The sequence below is a fragment of the Nycticebus coucang genome, chromosome 11 (genome assembly GCF_027406575.1).
Source record: "Nycticebus coucang isolate mNycCou1 chromosome 11, mNycCou1.pri, whole genome shotgun sequence".
Lineage (NCBI taxonomy): Eukaryota > Metazoa > Chordata > Mammalia > Primates > Lorisidae > Nycticebus > Nycticebus coucang.
In genome coordinates this window covers 58,450,665-58,469,022 of record NC_069790.1, presented here as the reverse complement: position 1 = coordinate 58,469,022, position 18,358 = coordinate 58,450,665, and the positions used below count along the sequence as shown (strand labels likewise).

The 18,358-nt window shown below is 40.4% G+C and overlaps 1 protein-coding gene and 1 non-coding gene across 3 annotated transcripts in view; both read right to left on the bottom strand.

The window, feature by feature from the left end:
- CDK6 (cyclin dependent kinase 6) overlaps nt 1-18,358 on the bottom strand; it is a 256,624-nt gene that overhangs the window by 75,384 nt on the left and 162,882 nt on the right. The gene's annotated exons all lie outside the window — the stretch shown is intronic.
- On the bottom strand, nt 3,910-4,016 carry LOC128560495 (U6 spliceosomal RNA). The gene has a single exon (XR_008372993.1). It is a non-coding gene; the product is annotated as a U6 spliceosomal RNA (small nuclear RNA).

Genomic DNA, 18,358 nt, shown 5'->3' with positions numbered 1-18,358 from the left:
GTGAGACTCTGGCTAAAAAAAGAAAAAAAAAGTTTCTACCTTATACACATTGGCCTTATGTTTTTGGTGAATAAAATTTATGGTAACAAAAATACTATTAAAATAATAAAAATTTTAAAAAAATTAGATGATAGGTAGACATCAGACATAAAATTAATACACAGACTATTAATTCAGTTACCTACTCTAGGGCATATTATGTGGTAAATAAAATAGTAGATGCTAACAGAATAACGTCCAGAAAGTGACTGACACATTCATAGTCTTTAATATCCTTATATTAACACATGCTCAATTTCAGCTTAGTGAAAGAAAAAATATACTTCAATATGTGAAAGCAAGCCAGGCATGGTGGTGCCCTATAGTCCCCACTACTAGGAAGGTTGAGGAGGGAGGATCACATGAGCCCAAGAGTTCAAGTCCAACTTCAGCAACACAGGAGATCCCATCTCTAGAAAACAGAAACAAAAACATGAAAGCAAGACAAGAGGCCTTCATTTGGAACAAAATAAATTTGATCCCAAAATAAGTTTGATAAGTTTATGTAAATAAAATTTCTTTTACAATTTCATAGAACATCTAAATGTATGAAGTAGAACTAGAAAAATATACTAGAAGAAAACAGCAAAGGACTTTGGGATGTGGAGGCCTGTTTAGCAGATGGGAAATCTAGAAGCTTTGGATGAAAAGAGTCACAGATCTAGCTATTTACAATTAAAATCATCTTTAGCAAAAAATGCCATAGATAAAGGCAAAAGACAAATGACAACCTGGTAGAAAACACCTAAAACACATGCTACACACGGCACTTGGCACAAATCAAAAAGAAATAAAACATCACACCAGAAAAATGGATGAAGAAAATGAAAAGGCAATTCACAAGAGGAAAAACAAAGATAATCTCATTAAAGAAGTAAGGAAGAAGAAGAAGTAAAGAAACCCATTACAATAAAAGGGTATCATTTTTTTGCCTGATATTCTGACAAGAACAGAATGACACTATTCAGGGTGGGTCATCCTATAGAAAAACCATTTTAAACTGTAAACTGGCACAAACTTTTTAGAGGAAAATCTGACAGTATCTATAAAATAACAGTGCACATGTCCCCATCCTAGATATCCACTTGTAGAAATTTATCCTTCAGAAATATTCATACTAATGTAAAAACAGTCACAGGATGTTCACCCTCCAATAATTACTCAAAGGGGAGCATGATCCAGCCATCAGAAACAATGCGTCCTTCTCATTCCTGCTCACACAGAAAAGATGCCCAGGGTAACAGTGTTAACAAATAAATTTTAATAAAAATCACTACTTTTATTAGGTTAGCGTAGGTATAAATGTAATACTTGCATGTGCTTAGGAAAATGTAAGGACACAGAGACATCAAGATTTAAACAGACAGTGGTCACAAAAGCAGCAGCGCAAGTGGCATAAAGGGGGAAGGAAAAGAGAGGCCTGCTGACAATCTCAGTGTTACAAGTATAGTTGGTTGCTGTCAGTAAGCACATTTTGCAAAGGAGAAACTGTATTTCAGAGACGTTGAGTAATCTGGCCACCATCACATAGCTGAGATGTACAAGACCTGGGACTCCCAGCAGGACTGTCCAATTTCAATCCCGAGCTCCTTTAGTATCTAACACTGCACCTTTACCTTGGCACTCAGAGCATCCTCAAATCAACAGGCCAAGACACAGGCTGTAATTAAATTACTAATGAGAAACATTTACTTTGAAATGTTTTAATGTGAATTTTCAAAAGACCTTACATATCTCGAAAACTCAGCTGTCCTTTGGGGTTAAATGATTTCCTTAAAAAACGGGTTAGGGAAAAGGTTTCTATTATTTTCCAGTGCTCTGTATGGTATGGCATCTATTCACTAATTCCCACTTAATAACTTCAAGGGAAACCAAGATTTTAAAAAGCTCATTTGTATCTGTAAGATTTTTGCTTAGTCTCTGTGTAAATCGTCATAACAAAGTTAGAGGAATTAGACTAGTTAATTAAATTTTTGTTTATGCTCTATTTTGAACTATCAACATTTGCCTAAAGAGAGATCTTTCTTAGCTTAATCTTTGTGGAATTCAAGCATGTTGAATTCCTAAAGAAGGTCTGAATTGTGCAAGACTCACATTTCTAGTTAGTTCTCTAATAAAATAACTCAGACAATGCTTCCGACCTACATATAAAAATAACAAACTGCTATCTTTTGTAATAGATATTTAAAAAAATAGCTTTTTCTAACAGCTGTTCCCTAGTTTATGTAACAATTATCCTATATATTGTTACAAAACCAAGAAGACTTCCTTGGTTTTAATTTATGTGGTTATTCTATAAGCCTTGACTCAGAGACCTTCAATCCTCATATTAAAAATCATTGTAATTTAGACATCTCGAATGACAATAATTTCCGTAATTTCATAGGATTTAAAATATCTACTACAACTAAATCTGGATCCATGTTTTTGAGAACGAATTGTCAAATTTTCCAGACAGTAAAATATAAATTTCTTTTGTTTAGAAGTTATTACACTTCCGTGCCTCAAAAACTTCTTGTAGAAGACTGCCTGACTTAAAACTAGTTTAAGGCACACATAGGTAGAAATAATTTTTATTTGAAAGCTTTATAGAAAATGGACAATACCAACGAAAATGTTTTGGGAACTAAGAAAAGTTCTCCACAGCATAATCCATTTCTGCTAAAAACTCTCTATGCTTAATAATTCTAAATTTCCTTAAAAACAAAATATAATGGTGCATTTAAATTCAAAAACATTTTGAGGCAAACATAATGATCAACATTTAGAAACCTATGACAAAGGTAACTACTAATGGTAACAATACAGTTGTCTAGTAAGCAAAGATAACAATAGGAACTAGGGGCAGAGTTTGGTATGTTGGAGCCAGCTGGAACCAAAGCAAATACAATGTTTATTACAATCTTTACATGTATTAACAGCCTCTAGAGGTGCGGAATGGATTTGGCAGCAGGAGGGGGTGCGGAAGGGGTGGGGGGAGTTCAAGGATATTTACACAAGTGGATGTATCTGTTTAAAAGGCTTTGATCTTTATTCACATTTTTTTTTAAACCAGTTCGATAACAGTATAAGATAAAGTACAGCGAAGGCCAACTCTGACTCAAAATACATGTCCGAGTATATTTAACAGTCTTTTATTTATGGACCCTTTCACCAAGATTCTGAAAATACTATAGATGTTATCCACTTCATCCTTATATATATGGCTACAGTGGCAGAAAAGCACGGGACAGTACGCACATGGTGGAACTCTCCCTTTTGCCTCTGGAGATGGTCTCTGCCCTGGAGGCAGACCTATGCTATACACCTCTATTTGGTAGTGTGTATGGCCAGTGCCCTTGGCAGGAGTTCAGAGGGAGGCAGGGGCGGAGGTCACAGAGCTTAACTCCTTGATTTCCTCCCAGCAAAGTTATCTAGAGCTGGCTGTGCTGTCATCACAAAGGCAACGTCCATCTTGGGCAGCCCACTGTACCTAACACCTTCCTTCTGGATTCCAGTAACTGCTCCCCTCCTCCTCCCTTAGGGGCTGGGAATGCTAACAGCCCGACTGCAATGAAGACTCAAGTTATGTAAATTAGGGGACCATCTTTTGAGTTCCCCTAAACACACATCTTTGTAAATCTTGTCTGTGTAAACAAATCCTCCTTGAATACTTTGACTATGCCATCTATTTCCTGTTGAGATCCCCAGGAATCCTTCCAGTTTACAGAGGAAGACAGCAGCACAGGGGGCGACAACTCCTCCAAGCCTCAGTTTTCTTACCTGTCCAAGAAGACACTTGGATTGGGTAATCTGTAAGGTGCTCTCTGTTAACATTCTAAGAGTCCCTAACCTCGTGGCACTAGTAATGAAGATTTTTTTTTTTTTTTTTTTTTTATGGAACGCTTCACGAATTTGCGTGTCATCCTTGCGCAGGGGCCATGCTAATCTTCTCTGTATCGTTCCAATTTTAGTATATGTGCTGCCGAAGCGAGCACAGTAATGAAGATTTAACAAATACATACACTGTATAGATAGATCCAAGAATGCTATTTTTGAATAGCCTCACTGCCCTTTTGTTTGGTAGTTGCTTATGATGTGGTGACATTATCCTGCTGAGGTCCACTTCAACAATGTGTCTCAAATGCCAATGTAGATAATGGTTAATGAGGGATCTGGATACAATCCTTGAAATGCCTCCAAATATTTTATCCAAGTAAAGGCTTTTTCTAAGCTGTGCTCGAATCTGTTTATTTGCATCATACCAATACTATTTAGTACATATGCTTTTTCCTTACAGAAAGCTAGTATGGTTTTCCAAAGTAAAAATTAAAACCAGTGATAATTTCACTGATTCTTCCTAAGGTCACAAAATTCATTTTTTTTTCTTTTTAAAGAAAAAGCTGTCTTCATTCTTTATTCAATAGACATTTGTTCAGAAACGATACAGTCATGCACTGCCCTAGTCTCCAGGAATGAAGAAACTAAAAGCCGTCCAGTCCTTTACAAAATTCTCAATCTAGTTGGGGAGCCAGTTTTACAGTTTCTTTTTTTTTTAAACGAGTAACTTCAGAATTGAATCTCAAAAGCAAAATTCTTTTACATATATATATATTTTTTTCACGAGTTAATTTCTATGTCCAAGCACAAGGATAATGAAATACATTTTCCATGCAAAATATTATATATATGTTAAATGACATACAGTGGTAACAATGCAGTGTAGGTTTCCTGCGAAACAGACTCTGAGATAGAAATATACAAGCAAGCAGGAAGTGTATTTATTGGGCAGTGCTGTCCAGATGAGGACCAGGGAGAGTGAAAGAATGAAGCAGGACAAACAGCAAGAAGCTGAACTCTATCCCGACAAATGTCTCAGTTGATCCCTTGAGAAACCTCTGAAGTTGGGAAAGCCCCTCAAAGATGTCTGAACTGAGGCAATGGCCAGTCTTTGGATATCGGCGGAGGCGACGCTCTTTAGCCAGGGGCAATTTCCAGAGAAGAACTCAGCAGAGAGCAGCCAACTACCAATAGTCCCAGTAGCTGAGGGAAGGGGTATTTCAGTCTCAAAAGGGTGGGGGGATTTGTGACAATCTGGGAAGCACATCATAGCATCAACTACAGGTGATCAAAAGGAACAATACGTAATTCATAATTTATAGCAAAGTTCTGCCTCAATCCCAGATACAATTGAATTTCAAATTATGAAAAGGTAAAATTCTAGCAAAACAAAGAAACGACCTGAAATACCAGCTACTAGAATTATGGAAACTTTGATAGTAAGAGAGGAGAAACAACCCCCCCTCCACACACACACAAAGGCCTCTAAATAGTGAGAATTATTCCCGGGAATACTCTTGGTTTTGTTTTGTTTTTTCCAAAGTCTCAAAAAATAGACAACTAATATTTATAAATAAAAATAGAAGATAATTTCAAAAAAAGATCATGCTAAATCTTATAGACAATAGAAAAAGAAGAAATACTTCAAATTCATTCTACTTCATATGGATATACTTGATATTAAAATGAGAAAGAATATATTATTATAAAGGGAAATTACAAACATATTTCACTTATAAATGAGGATGTAATTTCCTAAACAACGTATCAACAAGTTGAATTAAAAATTATTGTTCAAATAATGTACTTTTGTCAAAATTAAATCCAACTTATGTGAGAATTAGTCACTGTTCGCTTTTTTTTTCTTTTCCTTTCCCCAACCTGCTCCCTCCTTCTCTCTCTGTCTGTTCTCCCCTTACCCCACCCCCACCGTGTCATTAATTGTCCTCTTGTCAAAGTTGAATACATAGGATTCATGCTTCTCCATTCCTGTGATGCTTCACCTTAGTTATTCTTAAATAATGTGTTCCACCTCCATCCAGGTTAATAACAAATGTTGCAAAATCTCCATTTTTTTTTAAATGGCTGAATAATATTCCATGATATACATATACCACAGCTTGCCAATCCATTCCTGGGTTGAGGGGCATTTGGCTGTTTCCACATTTTGGCGATTGTAAATTGAGCTGCGATAAACAGTCTAGTACAAGCGTCTTTATAATAGAAGGTTTTTTTTCCCTTCTGGATAGATGCCCAGTAATGGGATTGCAGGATCAAACAGGAGATCTAGCTTGAGTTCTTTGAGGGTTCTCCATACTTTCTTCCAAAAAGGTTGTATTAGTTTGCAGTCCCGCCAGCAGTGTAAAAGTGTTCCTTTCTCTCCACATCTGCGCCAGCATCTGCAGTTTTGAGATTTTGTGACATAGGCCATTCTCGCTGGGGTTAGATGATATCTCAGGGTGGTTTTAATTTGCATTTCTCTAATAATTATGGATGATGAGCATTTTTTCATGTGTTTGCTGGCTATCTGTCTGTCTTCTTTAGAGAAGGTTCTGTTCATCTCTTTTCCCCATTGATATATGGGATCGTTGGCTTGTTTCATGTGGATTAATTTAAGTTCTCTATAGATCCTAGTTATTAAGCTTTTGTCTGATTCAAAATATGCAAATAGGGATGATGGGAAGATGGCGGACTGAAGCCAGCTTTCCACAGAGGCTCCCCGTCCTGAAGGAGAGTTAGGGGACGAAAAGTTAGCAAGTAACTTGATGGATTCGAGCAACACCAAGCGAGAAAGTTGAAGAACGCACATCAACCCCGCTGAGGAGAGCTGCGACCACAAGGAAGCAAACAAAAGGTACAAAACCCATCACCAAGCGGACGGGAGTCCCCCCCCCCACCTGATCGGCTTAAGGGCCCCACAAACAAAAGGGCAGAAATCAAAGGCCATCCCACTACACTTCACGGGAGAGACCTACTACAAACTGGACCTACCTCCCTTACTAGGATGCCTAGGCGTTCTCCTGCCAAGCATAAAACTGTATAAATCTGTAAATATCCTTTGCTGGCAACTCTGAGCACCCAGCACTTCCCTCCACTCTCTCTGAGGTCTGAAAGCCTGTCCCCCAGGAGTTCGGATTCTTGGGTGACTCCTAAAGGGGAGAGGACAATCCCCGAGCTGCGGCTGGTCAGCGCTGATTCTGGGGCATGGGAGAGAGGTGAGGACAGTCAGTGGAGGGAGACCCTCACCAGGGCGGCGCTTCCCCGAGGCGACGTGCAGCAGCCCTCCTTGGGCAACAGTACAACCAGGCATCTAACTGAGTCGAACTCGCTACCAGCTGCTCTGAGCTTCCCTGCTGCTCTGAACTCCTGGCGCTCCCCTCGCCCTTGTTCTGTGGTCCGGAGACCTGAGCGCCTGCCGTGTGACCGGGCAGGGAGCCGGGTGGAGCTGAGTCTGTTTTTCACTGCCCGGCGGTTCTGGGCTCCAGCCGCTCCACCCCACCCTGCCCCCACTCCGAAGCCTGAAGGCTTGAGCTGCGGTGGTACAACCGGGCGAGAGACTGGGAGAAACTGAATTTGCTTGCTGCCAACTGGGCTCTCTGCAGCTCTGAGCCCTTGCTGGCTCTGGGCTCCCGGCACTCGCCCCGCCCTTGCTCTGTGGTCCGGAGACCTGAGAGCCTGCCGTGTGACCGGGCAGGGAACTGGGTGGAGCCGAGTCTGTTCGCTGCCCAGCGGTTCTGGGCTCCAGCCGCTCCCTCCACTCCGCCCCCACTCTGAAGCCTGAAGGCTTGAGCTGCAGCGGTACAACTGGGCGAGAGACTGGGAGGAACTGAATTTGCTCACTGCCAACTGGGCTGCCTAAGGCTGGGAGCCCCTGTTGGCTCCGGGCTCCTGGCGCTCCCCCCGCCCTTGCTCTGTGCTCTGGAGACCTGAGCGCCTGCCGTGTGGCCAGGCAGGGAACTGGGTGGAGGTGAGTCTGTTCGCTGCCCAGCGGTTCTGGGCTACAGCCGTTCCCCCCACCCCGCCCTCACTCTGAAGCCTGGAGGCTTGGGCTGCGGCGGTGCGGTGGAGCTAAAGATTGGGAGGAATTGAGTGAGCTTGCTGCCGGTGGCTCTGAGCTCCCAGCACCCCACCCCACCCTCACTCTGGGATCTGGAGGCCTGTCCCCCGGGAGTCCAGATTCTTGAGGGATTTGTCAGGGTGTGGACAGTGCCCGAACTGCGGCCAGTTGGTCCTGACTCTGGGACACAGGAGTGAGAGGCTGGGGGAGACCCACATCAGGGCGGCAGTTCCCTGAAGTGGCTGAAGCCATACCCCCTGCCTCCATGGGCAACCAGAGGAGGCCACCCCTGAGTATAGGATTTGCCTGAGGTGACTCACAGGCCCCGGAAACATCCAGGGTAGGGCCGACTCAGAGAACTGAGACTTCAACCCAGAGTAAGTGCTTCCCTGAGGTCAAACAGAAGCCAGCTGACAATAAGTCAGAACCACTCAGCCCCACCACACCAGACAGGGCCCCAGTCTCTCAGGCTACAACACTGAACGGGCCCTCAACAAAACTCTAGGGGAAAAATCAAAGGGAGTAAAAACAATCATGGGGCGGAATCAATGGAAAATCTCCAGTAACATGAATAACCAGAATAGATCAACCCCCCCAAGGAAAGAAATGGTGGATGTAATTGAAGATCCCATTCATAAACAACTGGCAGACATGTCAGAAATCGAATTCAGAATTTGGATTGCATACAAGATTGATAAAATGGAATTAGGAATCCGAGGAGAAATTCAAAAGTTGTCTCAAGAATTTAACGAATTTAAAGACAAAACCACCAAAGACTTAGACACACTGAAGCAAGAATTTGCAGCCCTTATAGATATGAAAAATACAGTAGAATCCCTCAGCAACAGAATGGACCAAGCAGAAGAAAGGATTTCTGACATCGAAGATAAAGCCTTCGAATGCTCCCAAACTCTCAAAGAGGAAGAGAAATGGAGAGCAAAAACGGATCTTTCTCTTAGAGAGCTCTGGGATAATTCAAAGAAGGCAAACATACGAATAATAGGAGTTCCGGAAAACGATGAAGTGGCATCGATGGGCACAGAGGCCCTTCTGCATGAAATTGGTGAAAAGAGAATTTTCCAGACATGCCTAGAGATTCCGAAATTCAGATAGCAGACAGTTTCAGAACTCCAGCATGATTCAACCCCAATAAGTCATCCCCCAGACATATCATAATTAGCTTCACTAAAGTCAACATGAAGGAGAAAATTCTCAAGGTTATCAGGTGAAAGAAAGCCATTACCTACAAAGGTAAGAACATTAGAATGACTGCAGATCTCTCTGCTGAAACTTTTCAAGCCAGAAGAGGGTGGTCATCGACTTTTAATCTCCTAAAGCAAAATAATTTTCAACCCTGGATCTTGTACCTAGGTAAACTGAGTTTCATCTATGATGGAGAAATTAAATACTTTAACGACATTCATATGTTGAAGAAATTTGCCACAACCAAACCAGCTCTTCAGGTAATTCTCAGACCTCTCCTCCGTAATGACCAACCCAATCCTCTACTACAAACGTAAACTCCCTCAGAAACTCCTGATCAAACTCCAACTTCTACAATGGCGAAAAGATTAAAATTGTCCACTGGACTTTTGAAAAACTCGATACCCAAAATTTCACCAAACTTATCAATAATCTCCATTAATGTGAATGGCTTAAACTGTCCTCCTAAGAGACAGAGGATAGCTGACTGGATACAAAAACTCAGACCAGATATCTGTTGCTTACAAGAGTCACATCTTAACTTAAAAGACAAATACAGACTCAGGGTGAAAGAATGGTCATCCATATTTCAGGCAAATGGTAACCAGAAAAAAGCAGGTGTTGCAATTTTATTTGCAGACACAATAGGCTTTAAACCAACAAAAGTAAGGAAGGACAAGAATGGTCACTTCATATTTGTTACAGGTAATACTCAATATGATGAGATTTCAATTATTAATATCTATGCCCCAAATCGAAATGCACCTCAATTCATAAGAGAAACTCTAACAGACATGAGCAACTTGATTTCCTCCAGCTCCATAATAGTTGGAGATTTTAACACTCCTTTGGCAGTGAGGGATCGATCCTCCAACAAAAAGCTGAGTAAAGAAATTTTAGATTTAAATCTAATCATCCAGCATTTAGATCTAGCAGACATCTACAGAACATTTCATCCTAACAAAACTGAATACACATACTTCTCATCAGCCCACGGAACTTACTCCAAAATCGATCACATCTTAGGTCACAAATCTAACCTCAGTAAATTTAAAGGAATAGAAGTTATTCCATGCATCTTCTCGGACCATCATGGAATAAAACTTGAGCTGAGTAACAACAGGAATCTACATACTCATACAAAAACATGGAAGTTAAATAACCTCATGCTGAATGATAGCTGGGTCAGAGATGAGATCAAGAAGGAAATTGCCAAATTTTTGGAACAAAACGACAACGAAGACACGAACTATCAGAACCTCTGGGACACTGCAAAGGCAGTTCTAAGAGGGAAAATTATAGCGCTGCAAGCCTTCTTCAGGAGAACGGAAAGAGAGGAAGTTAGCAACTTAATGGGACATCTCAAGCAACTGGAAAAGGAAGAACACTCCAACGCCAAACCCAGTAGAAGAAAAGAAATAACCAAAATTAGAGCAGAACTAAATGAAATTGAAAACAAAAGAACAATACAACAGATCAATAAATAAAAAACCTGTTTTTTTGAAAAGGTCAACAAAATAGATAAACTGTTGGCTAAACTAATCAGGAAAAAAAGAGTAAAATCTCTAATCTCATCAATCAAAAATGACAAAGATGAAATAACAACAGACTCCTCAGAAATCCAAAAAATCCTTAATGAATATTACAAGAAACTTTACTCTCAGAAATATGAAAATCTGAAGGAAATGGACCAATACTTGGAAGCTCGTCACCTTCCAAGACTTAACCAGAATCAAGTGGAAATGTTGAACAGGCCCATTTCAAGTTCAAAAATAACATCAACCATACAAAACCTTCCCCAAAAGAAAAGTCCGGGACCAGATGGTTTCACATCAGAGTTCTACCAAACCTTTAAAGAGGAATTAGTACCTATATTACTCAAACTGTTCCAAAATGTAGAAAAAGAAGGAAGACTCCCCAACAGGTTCTATGAAGCAAATATCACCCTGATCCCCAAACCAGGAAAAGACCCAACAAAAAAAGAAAATTATAGACCGATATCACTAATGAATATAGACGCAAAAATATTCAACAAGATCCTAACAAACAGAATCCAGCAACACATCAAACAAATCATACATCATGATCAAGTTGGCTTTATCCCAGGGTCTCAAGGCTGGTTCAATATACGTAAATCTATAAATGTAATTCAGCACATAAACAAAGTAAAAAACAAAGATCATATGATCCTCTCAATCGATGCAGAAAAAGCTTTTGATAACATCCAACATCCCTTCATGATCAGAACACTTAAGACAATTGGTATAGAAGGGATATTTCTTAAACTGATAGAGGCCATATACAGCAAACCGACAGCCAATATCATATTGAACGGAGTTAAATTGGAATCATTTCCATTTAGATCAGGAACCATACAAGGCTGCCCATTGTCTCTATTGCTTTTTAACATTGTAATGAAGTTTTAGCCACTGCAATTAGGGAAGAAAAGGTGATCAAGGGCATCCACATAGGTTCAGAAGAGATCAAACTTTCGCTCTTCGCAGATATGACTGTATATCTGGCAAACACTAGGGACTCTACTACAAAACTCTTAGAAGTGATCAAGGAATACAGCAGCGTCTCAGGTTACAAAATCAACATTCATAAATCAGTAGCCTTTATATATACCAACAATAGTCAAGCTGAAAAAACAATTAAGGACTCTATCCCATTCCCAGTAATGCCAAAGAAGATGAAATATTTGGGAGTTTATCTAACAAAGGATGTGAAAGATCTATATAAAGAGAACTATGAAACTCTAAGAAAAGAGATAGCCGAGAATGTTAATAAATGGAAAAACATACCATGCTCATGGCTGGGAAGAATCAACATTGTTAAAATGTCCATACTACCCAAAGCAATATATACCTTCAACACAATCCCTATTAAAGTTCCACTGTCATACTTTAAAGATCTTGAAAAAACAATACTTCATTTTATATGGAATCAGAAAAAACCTTGAATAGCCAAGACATTACTCAGAAATAAAAACAAAGCAGGAGGAATTATGCTACCAGACCTCAGACTATACTACAAATCGATAGTGATCAAAACAGCATGGTATTGGCACAAAACAGAGAAGTAGATGTCTGGAACAGAATAGAGAGCCAAGAGATGAACCCAGCTACTTACCGTTATTTAATCTTTGACAAGCCAATTAAAAACATCCAGTGGAGAAAAGATTCCCTATTTAACAAATGGTGCTGGGTGAACTGGCTGGCAACCTATAGAAGACTGAAACTGGATCCACACCTTTCACCACTAACCAAGATAGACTCTTCCTGGATTAAAGACCTAAACTTAAGACATGAAACTATAAAAATACTAGAAGAGAGTGCAGGGAAAACCCTTGAAGAAATTGGGTTGGGTGAGTTTTTTATGAGAAGGACCCCTGGGGCAATTGAACCAGCTTCAAAAATACACTTTTGGGACTTGATCAAACTAAAAAGCTTCTGCACAGCCAAGAACACAGTAAGTAAAGCAAGCAAACAGCCCACAGAATGGGAGAAAATATTTGCTGGTTATGTCTCTGACAAAGGTTTAATAACCAGAATCCACAGAGAACTCAAACGCATTAGCAAGAAAAGAACAAGGGATACCATCACAGGCTGGGCAAGAGAATTGAAAAGAAACTTCTCCGAAGAAGACAGGCGAGCGGCCTTCAGACATATGAAAAAATGCTCATCATCTTTAATCATCAGAGAAATGCAAATTAAAACTACTTTGAGATATCATCTAACTCCAGTGAGACTAGCCTATATCACAAAATCTTAAGACCAGAGATGTTGGCGTGGATGTGGAGAAAAGGGAACACTTTTGCACTGCTGGTGGGAATGCAAACTAATACATTCCTTTTGGAAAGATATATGGAGAACACTTAGAGATCTAAAAATAGATCTGCCATTCAATTCTGTAATTCCTCTGCTGCGCATATACCCAGAAGACCAAAAACCACATCATAACAAAGATATTTGTACCAGAATCTTTATTGCAGCCCTATTCATAATTGCTAAGTCATGGAAGAAACCCAAGTAAGTGCCCATCGATCCCGAATGGGTTAACAAATTGTGGTATATGTACACCATGGAATACTATGCAGCCTTGAAGAAAGATGGAGACTTTACCTCTTTCATGTTTACATGGATGGAGCTGGAACATATTCTTCTCAGTAAAGTATCTCAAGAATGGAAGAAAAAATATCCAATGTATTCACCCCTACTATGAAACTAACTTAGGACCTTCGCATGAAAGCTATAACCAAGTTACAACCTAAGAACAGGGAGAAGGGGGAAAGTGTGGGGAGGGAGGGGGGAGGTAGGTAGAGGAAGGGGGATTGAAAGGATCACACCTGTGGTGCATCTTACAAGGGTACATGTGAGCCTTGGCAAATGTGGAATGTAAATGTCTTGGCAAAGTAACTAGGAAAATGCCAGGAGGGCTATGTCAACTAATGAGATGAAAATGTGTCAACTATTCTATGAAACAAGTGTATGGTGCCCCATGATCATATTGATGTACACAGCTATGATTTAATAAAAAAAAATATGTAAATATCCTTTCCCATTGGGTAGGTTGTCTATTTGCTTTGGTTGTTGTCTCCTTAGCTGTACAGAAGCCTTTCAGTTTAACTGAATCCCATTTGTTTATTTTTGTTGTTGTTGCAATTGCCATGGCAGTCTTCTTCATAAAGTCTTTCCCCAGGCCGATTATCTTCCAGTGTTTTTCCTACACTTTCTTTGAGAATTTTTATCATTTCGTGCCTCAAATTTAAGTCCTTTATCCATCTTGAATCAATTTTTGTGAGTGGAGAAAGGTGCGGGTTCAGTTTCAGTCTTTTACAGTTCTCCCAGCACCATTTATTGAGTAGGAAATTTTCCCCCCAGTGTATTTTCTTGTTTGGTTTATCGAAGATGAGGTGGTTGTAAGTTGTTGATTTCCTTTCCTGGTTTTCTATTAGATTCCAAAAGTCTATATTTTTGTGCCAGTAGCATGCTGTCTTGGACACTATGGCCTTGTAGTACAGACTAAAATCTGGTATGGTGATGCCCCCAGCTTTGTTTTTATTACTAAGAACTACCTTAGTGGGTGCCCGCCCCTTATACAGGGGTGGTGGGTTTGAGTCCTGGCCAAAACTGCAAAAAAAAAGAAAAGAAAAGAAAGAACGAACTGCCTTAGCTACAGAGGGTTTTTTCTGGTTCTCATACAAAACGCAGAATCATTTTTTCCAAGTCTTGAAAATAGAATGTTGGTATTTTAATAATGATAGCGTTGAATTGGTACATTGCTCTGGGAAGTATAGACATTTTAACAATGTTGATTATTCCCAGCCATGACCATGGTATGTTCTTCTATTTGTTAAAGTCCTCTGCTATTTCCTGTCTTGGGGTTTCATAATTTTCTTTATAGAGATCCCTCACCTCTTTTGTTAAGTATATTCCTAGGTATTTCATTTTCTTTGGGGCTATGGTGAAGAGAGTTGTGTTACAAAATTCATTTCTTTAAAATTGATGTTTAAAATAAGAATAGTAGAAATAATCAGAATTCTAACTCTGCCAAGCAGTTTTCCCATTGTAACACCAGTTAAATGAAAACTATTAAGAATTAAATACTAACAAAAGTTAACAATTTTTAAACAAGGTATTTGGAGTCATCTCAAATTCACTCACTTGTAATCTAAGGGCCAGAAGATGTTTTGATATATGACAAAAAGTAGCCAAGTTTAATACAAAGATGAGAGTCTCAGTGCATGAAGCACTGAGCCAGAAACTGTCCTAGTCTCTGCTCTGATGAGTCCACTGCCATTGCGAAGACAGGCTGTCCCTCTTCAGACCCAGAGCTGCCTCAAGGGCCATTAGCTCTCTGTTAGAGGTGCGGACTCTCACCACCTGGAATTGTTGGTGTGGTTCTTTCTGTGGGATTCCCTTTCCCCCCAGTCTCTGCAGGCCCAATCTACCCATCTTTCAAGGCCTGTCTCCCATACTGTCTCCTGATCTCACAGCTGGAAGTAATGGCTTTCCTTTGAGCTTTTCCATTACACTTCTATATTACTTGACCTTCTCTATTTTCAATTAGAGTCATATGATTCATTGGCCACAATGCATTTATAATGTCATTCATGGAAGATGCTCAGAAATTACCTAACGATTGGATTCATGAACAAATCACAGGATCTCCCGATGGAAGTATTGAAGATGGACAAAGACAATCTCCTAGACTGGAGAATATGGGGGAAATACTGTCCTGCAGTAATTTAATGCCTTTGAACAGCCATTTATATTTAACAAAGGAGCTGGTCCTATAGACTAGAGGGAGTTAGGGATGGGCCTGATTTGATTCAGAGGATGTAGAAGGCTTGCCGGGCCATGAATGAAAATCTGTGTTCCTTCCAAGTTGAGGCAAAGGGCATGGTGGAGAAAGAGAGCCAGGCACTCAGTAGACAGAGGCTGGTGTACTGTGTCCAGGGAGGGATGACAAGGAGGGATCCAGGCTTCTGACCTTTCTTGAGGCTAACTCTTGCCATCTCTTTCTGAGCCTTATAACTTTCTCTGATTTTATTAATGTCTAAGAAGATCTACCTAAAAAAAGGTTTTACCCCAGACAGCAAGCCTTCTGGTCGAAGTGAGCTTCAGTTCAATTCATCAGTGAGTGCCCACTCTGTAAGAGGTACCATGCTACCCCTGGACAGTGTTGTCACAAGTTAGGAAAGTGGTTAAATGAGCTGGCTGAGAGACAATTGGGTGTGGTGGCAGTGTCTGTGTGATGACCTATGTGCAGAGTGCTAGGGTCTTGTCCTAATGTTCCTTCCACCTTCATCTCCCTTCAGCCATTGCTTTCTGGAAGGCTGTGTCCTTAAGGCAATCATTTTTTTTTTTTTTTGAGACAGAGTTTCACTATGCTGTCCCTGGTAGAGTGACGTGGCATCACAGCTCACCACAACCTCAAACTCTTGGGCTTAAGCAATTCTCTTGCCTCAGCCTCCCAAGTAGCTGGGACTACAGGCCCCCGCCACCACGCCTGGCTATTTTTGTTGTTGTTGTTGTAGTTGTCATTGTTGTTTAGCTGGCTTGGGCCAGCTTTGAACCCACCAGCCCCGCAGTGTATGTGGCTGGCACCTTAACCACTAAGCTCTGGGCGTCAAGCCACGCAGTCACTTTTCTTATACGATGCACAATCCCTGGGGGCATCAGATATGAATGTACCCTCCCCCCCACCCACCCTCTTCAGAACTCTCCAGAGTATCTGACCCACAAATCTAACCATCTCCTAGACATCACCACTTAGTCCTTATATAGGTACGTCAAATTCAAAGTGTATGCATTATTTTTCCTCTGACACTTGCTTCTCCTTTTATACTTGCTTTCGCTGCAAGCAAAACCACCACTACCCAGGTTCCCTACTCATCACCACTGTCAATATGTCATCAGATCCTGACAATCCCATCATGGACCTGTCTTCTCCAGACCTCTTCCTCTGGTCTTTTTCTTCCACTCTGTCTTCTCTACTGCATCTGAAGCTGTGCTCACCACTCTTCTGCTTGAAATCCTTCATCCATTCTCCAGAGGTTTTGGGGTCAAGTTCAAGCCTGGTTTAGCCACAACACCCTCATAATCTGGCTCCCCCTCTTTCCCTGGCTTCAGCACCTGTTCCACCACATGAAGGTTTTCCTTAAATCACTCAGAGCTTTGAGGTTCTTCAAATGTATATGCTGTGTCATGCCTCATGTGATCTTCCCACAGACTGAGACCTTTCTCTAGAATGTCCTCTTCGGGACTCCTTTCTTAATTCCCGTGAACCTTGCCCTGCCTACTCCTCCCCAACCATAAGTGGATACAGCACTTATCACACTGCCTTTTAACCAGTGTCCTTACCGTCTGTTAGACCCAAAATCAGCCCTCTCAGGGTAGAAACCATTTCTAGTGGACTTTTCCATCCCAGTCCCTCAAGGAGCATTATATAAAGCAGACATAAATGAAAGATGTTTCAACAAATGTACGGGTAACCAGCAGACAGCAGAACGGAGGGTTACAGGGTTAGGAGGGATAACATAGGGAAGGAGAGTTTGTATCATAGCACAAATTTACAGACCACGGTTGTGCCCCCTACCCACAGCAGACATTCATTCTGAGAGTTTACCAATGCTGTCTTTAGTCAACAGATAACTTCTTAATAAAGTGGGAGGACCATTTTAGTTTTATAAAAAGAAGTTTTAAAATGCCTGAAGGTCCCATATTTTCCTTCAGGCTGCACTGTTTAAAGTTCGTCTTAAACTCAGTGAAACTTAAAATAGTTACCACTTGCAAAATGCCTATTATGTTTCCAGTAACAATCTCATTCTCTTTGTGGAAGTACAGTATAGTATAGTTTTGATTTTGACACTAAACAATCACATATTTCATTTCTCTCTTGCCTTCACCATAGAAACCAAGCAAATATTTGCAGACATTCCTTCAACCTTCACAGATAAGTAGAAATGAAAATTATTCTGAACACAAGATATGGCAGGCTGTACGGCTCATTGTTTTAAAAGTTCTAACTGTTAAGGGAATCTATTTGCCTTGAAAGGCCACATAATTTCTCAGATTTGTAAGAAAATTTAAAAAGTATGTTTTTTTTCTCCTTTGCTATAAAAATCAATTTCTATAGCAAGGCTGCAAGCAAAGCTACTAAGTCAGTACTAGCAGATTATATGGTTACTCCAAGTGACAAGGAAATAGAAGCATACTTTTAAAACCTAAGTTCAGGCACACACATTCTTCAACATCTTAAAATTCTATGTGCATTGCCTTCCTTGAATGGGAAAGATTTGAAGATCTTCAGCTGAAAGGAGCTACCAAGGTATAGCTCATTTTGCAATATGCACTCCCCTCCTATTCCCCCTAAACATCCCCACCTAAAAAGCCTCAGAGACATGCAGGAAAAGAAAACCAGCCACAAAATTTCCAGCTAATCTGAGCTACCACAAATGAATTTCAAGTTTACAGAAGACTCTGGAGCTTCCACTGTATTTTGTACTTTCAGCTCCTGAAGACAAGAAATAATGAAAACACGTCTCTGAAGATTGGGATATTTCATGCTGTTCATTTACCAAGATTAAAACTGCAAACAAATAAGGAGGACATACCTGAGAGAAGGACTTCTATTGCAGCATGATGAATTTGAGTTAGACAGAAGGAAATATTTTCTGACAGTAAGAACTGTTAAGTATCAGAATGGTCCAGTATCCTTTCATGATCGGAACAC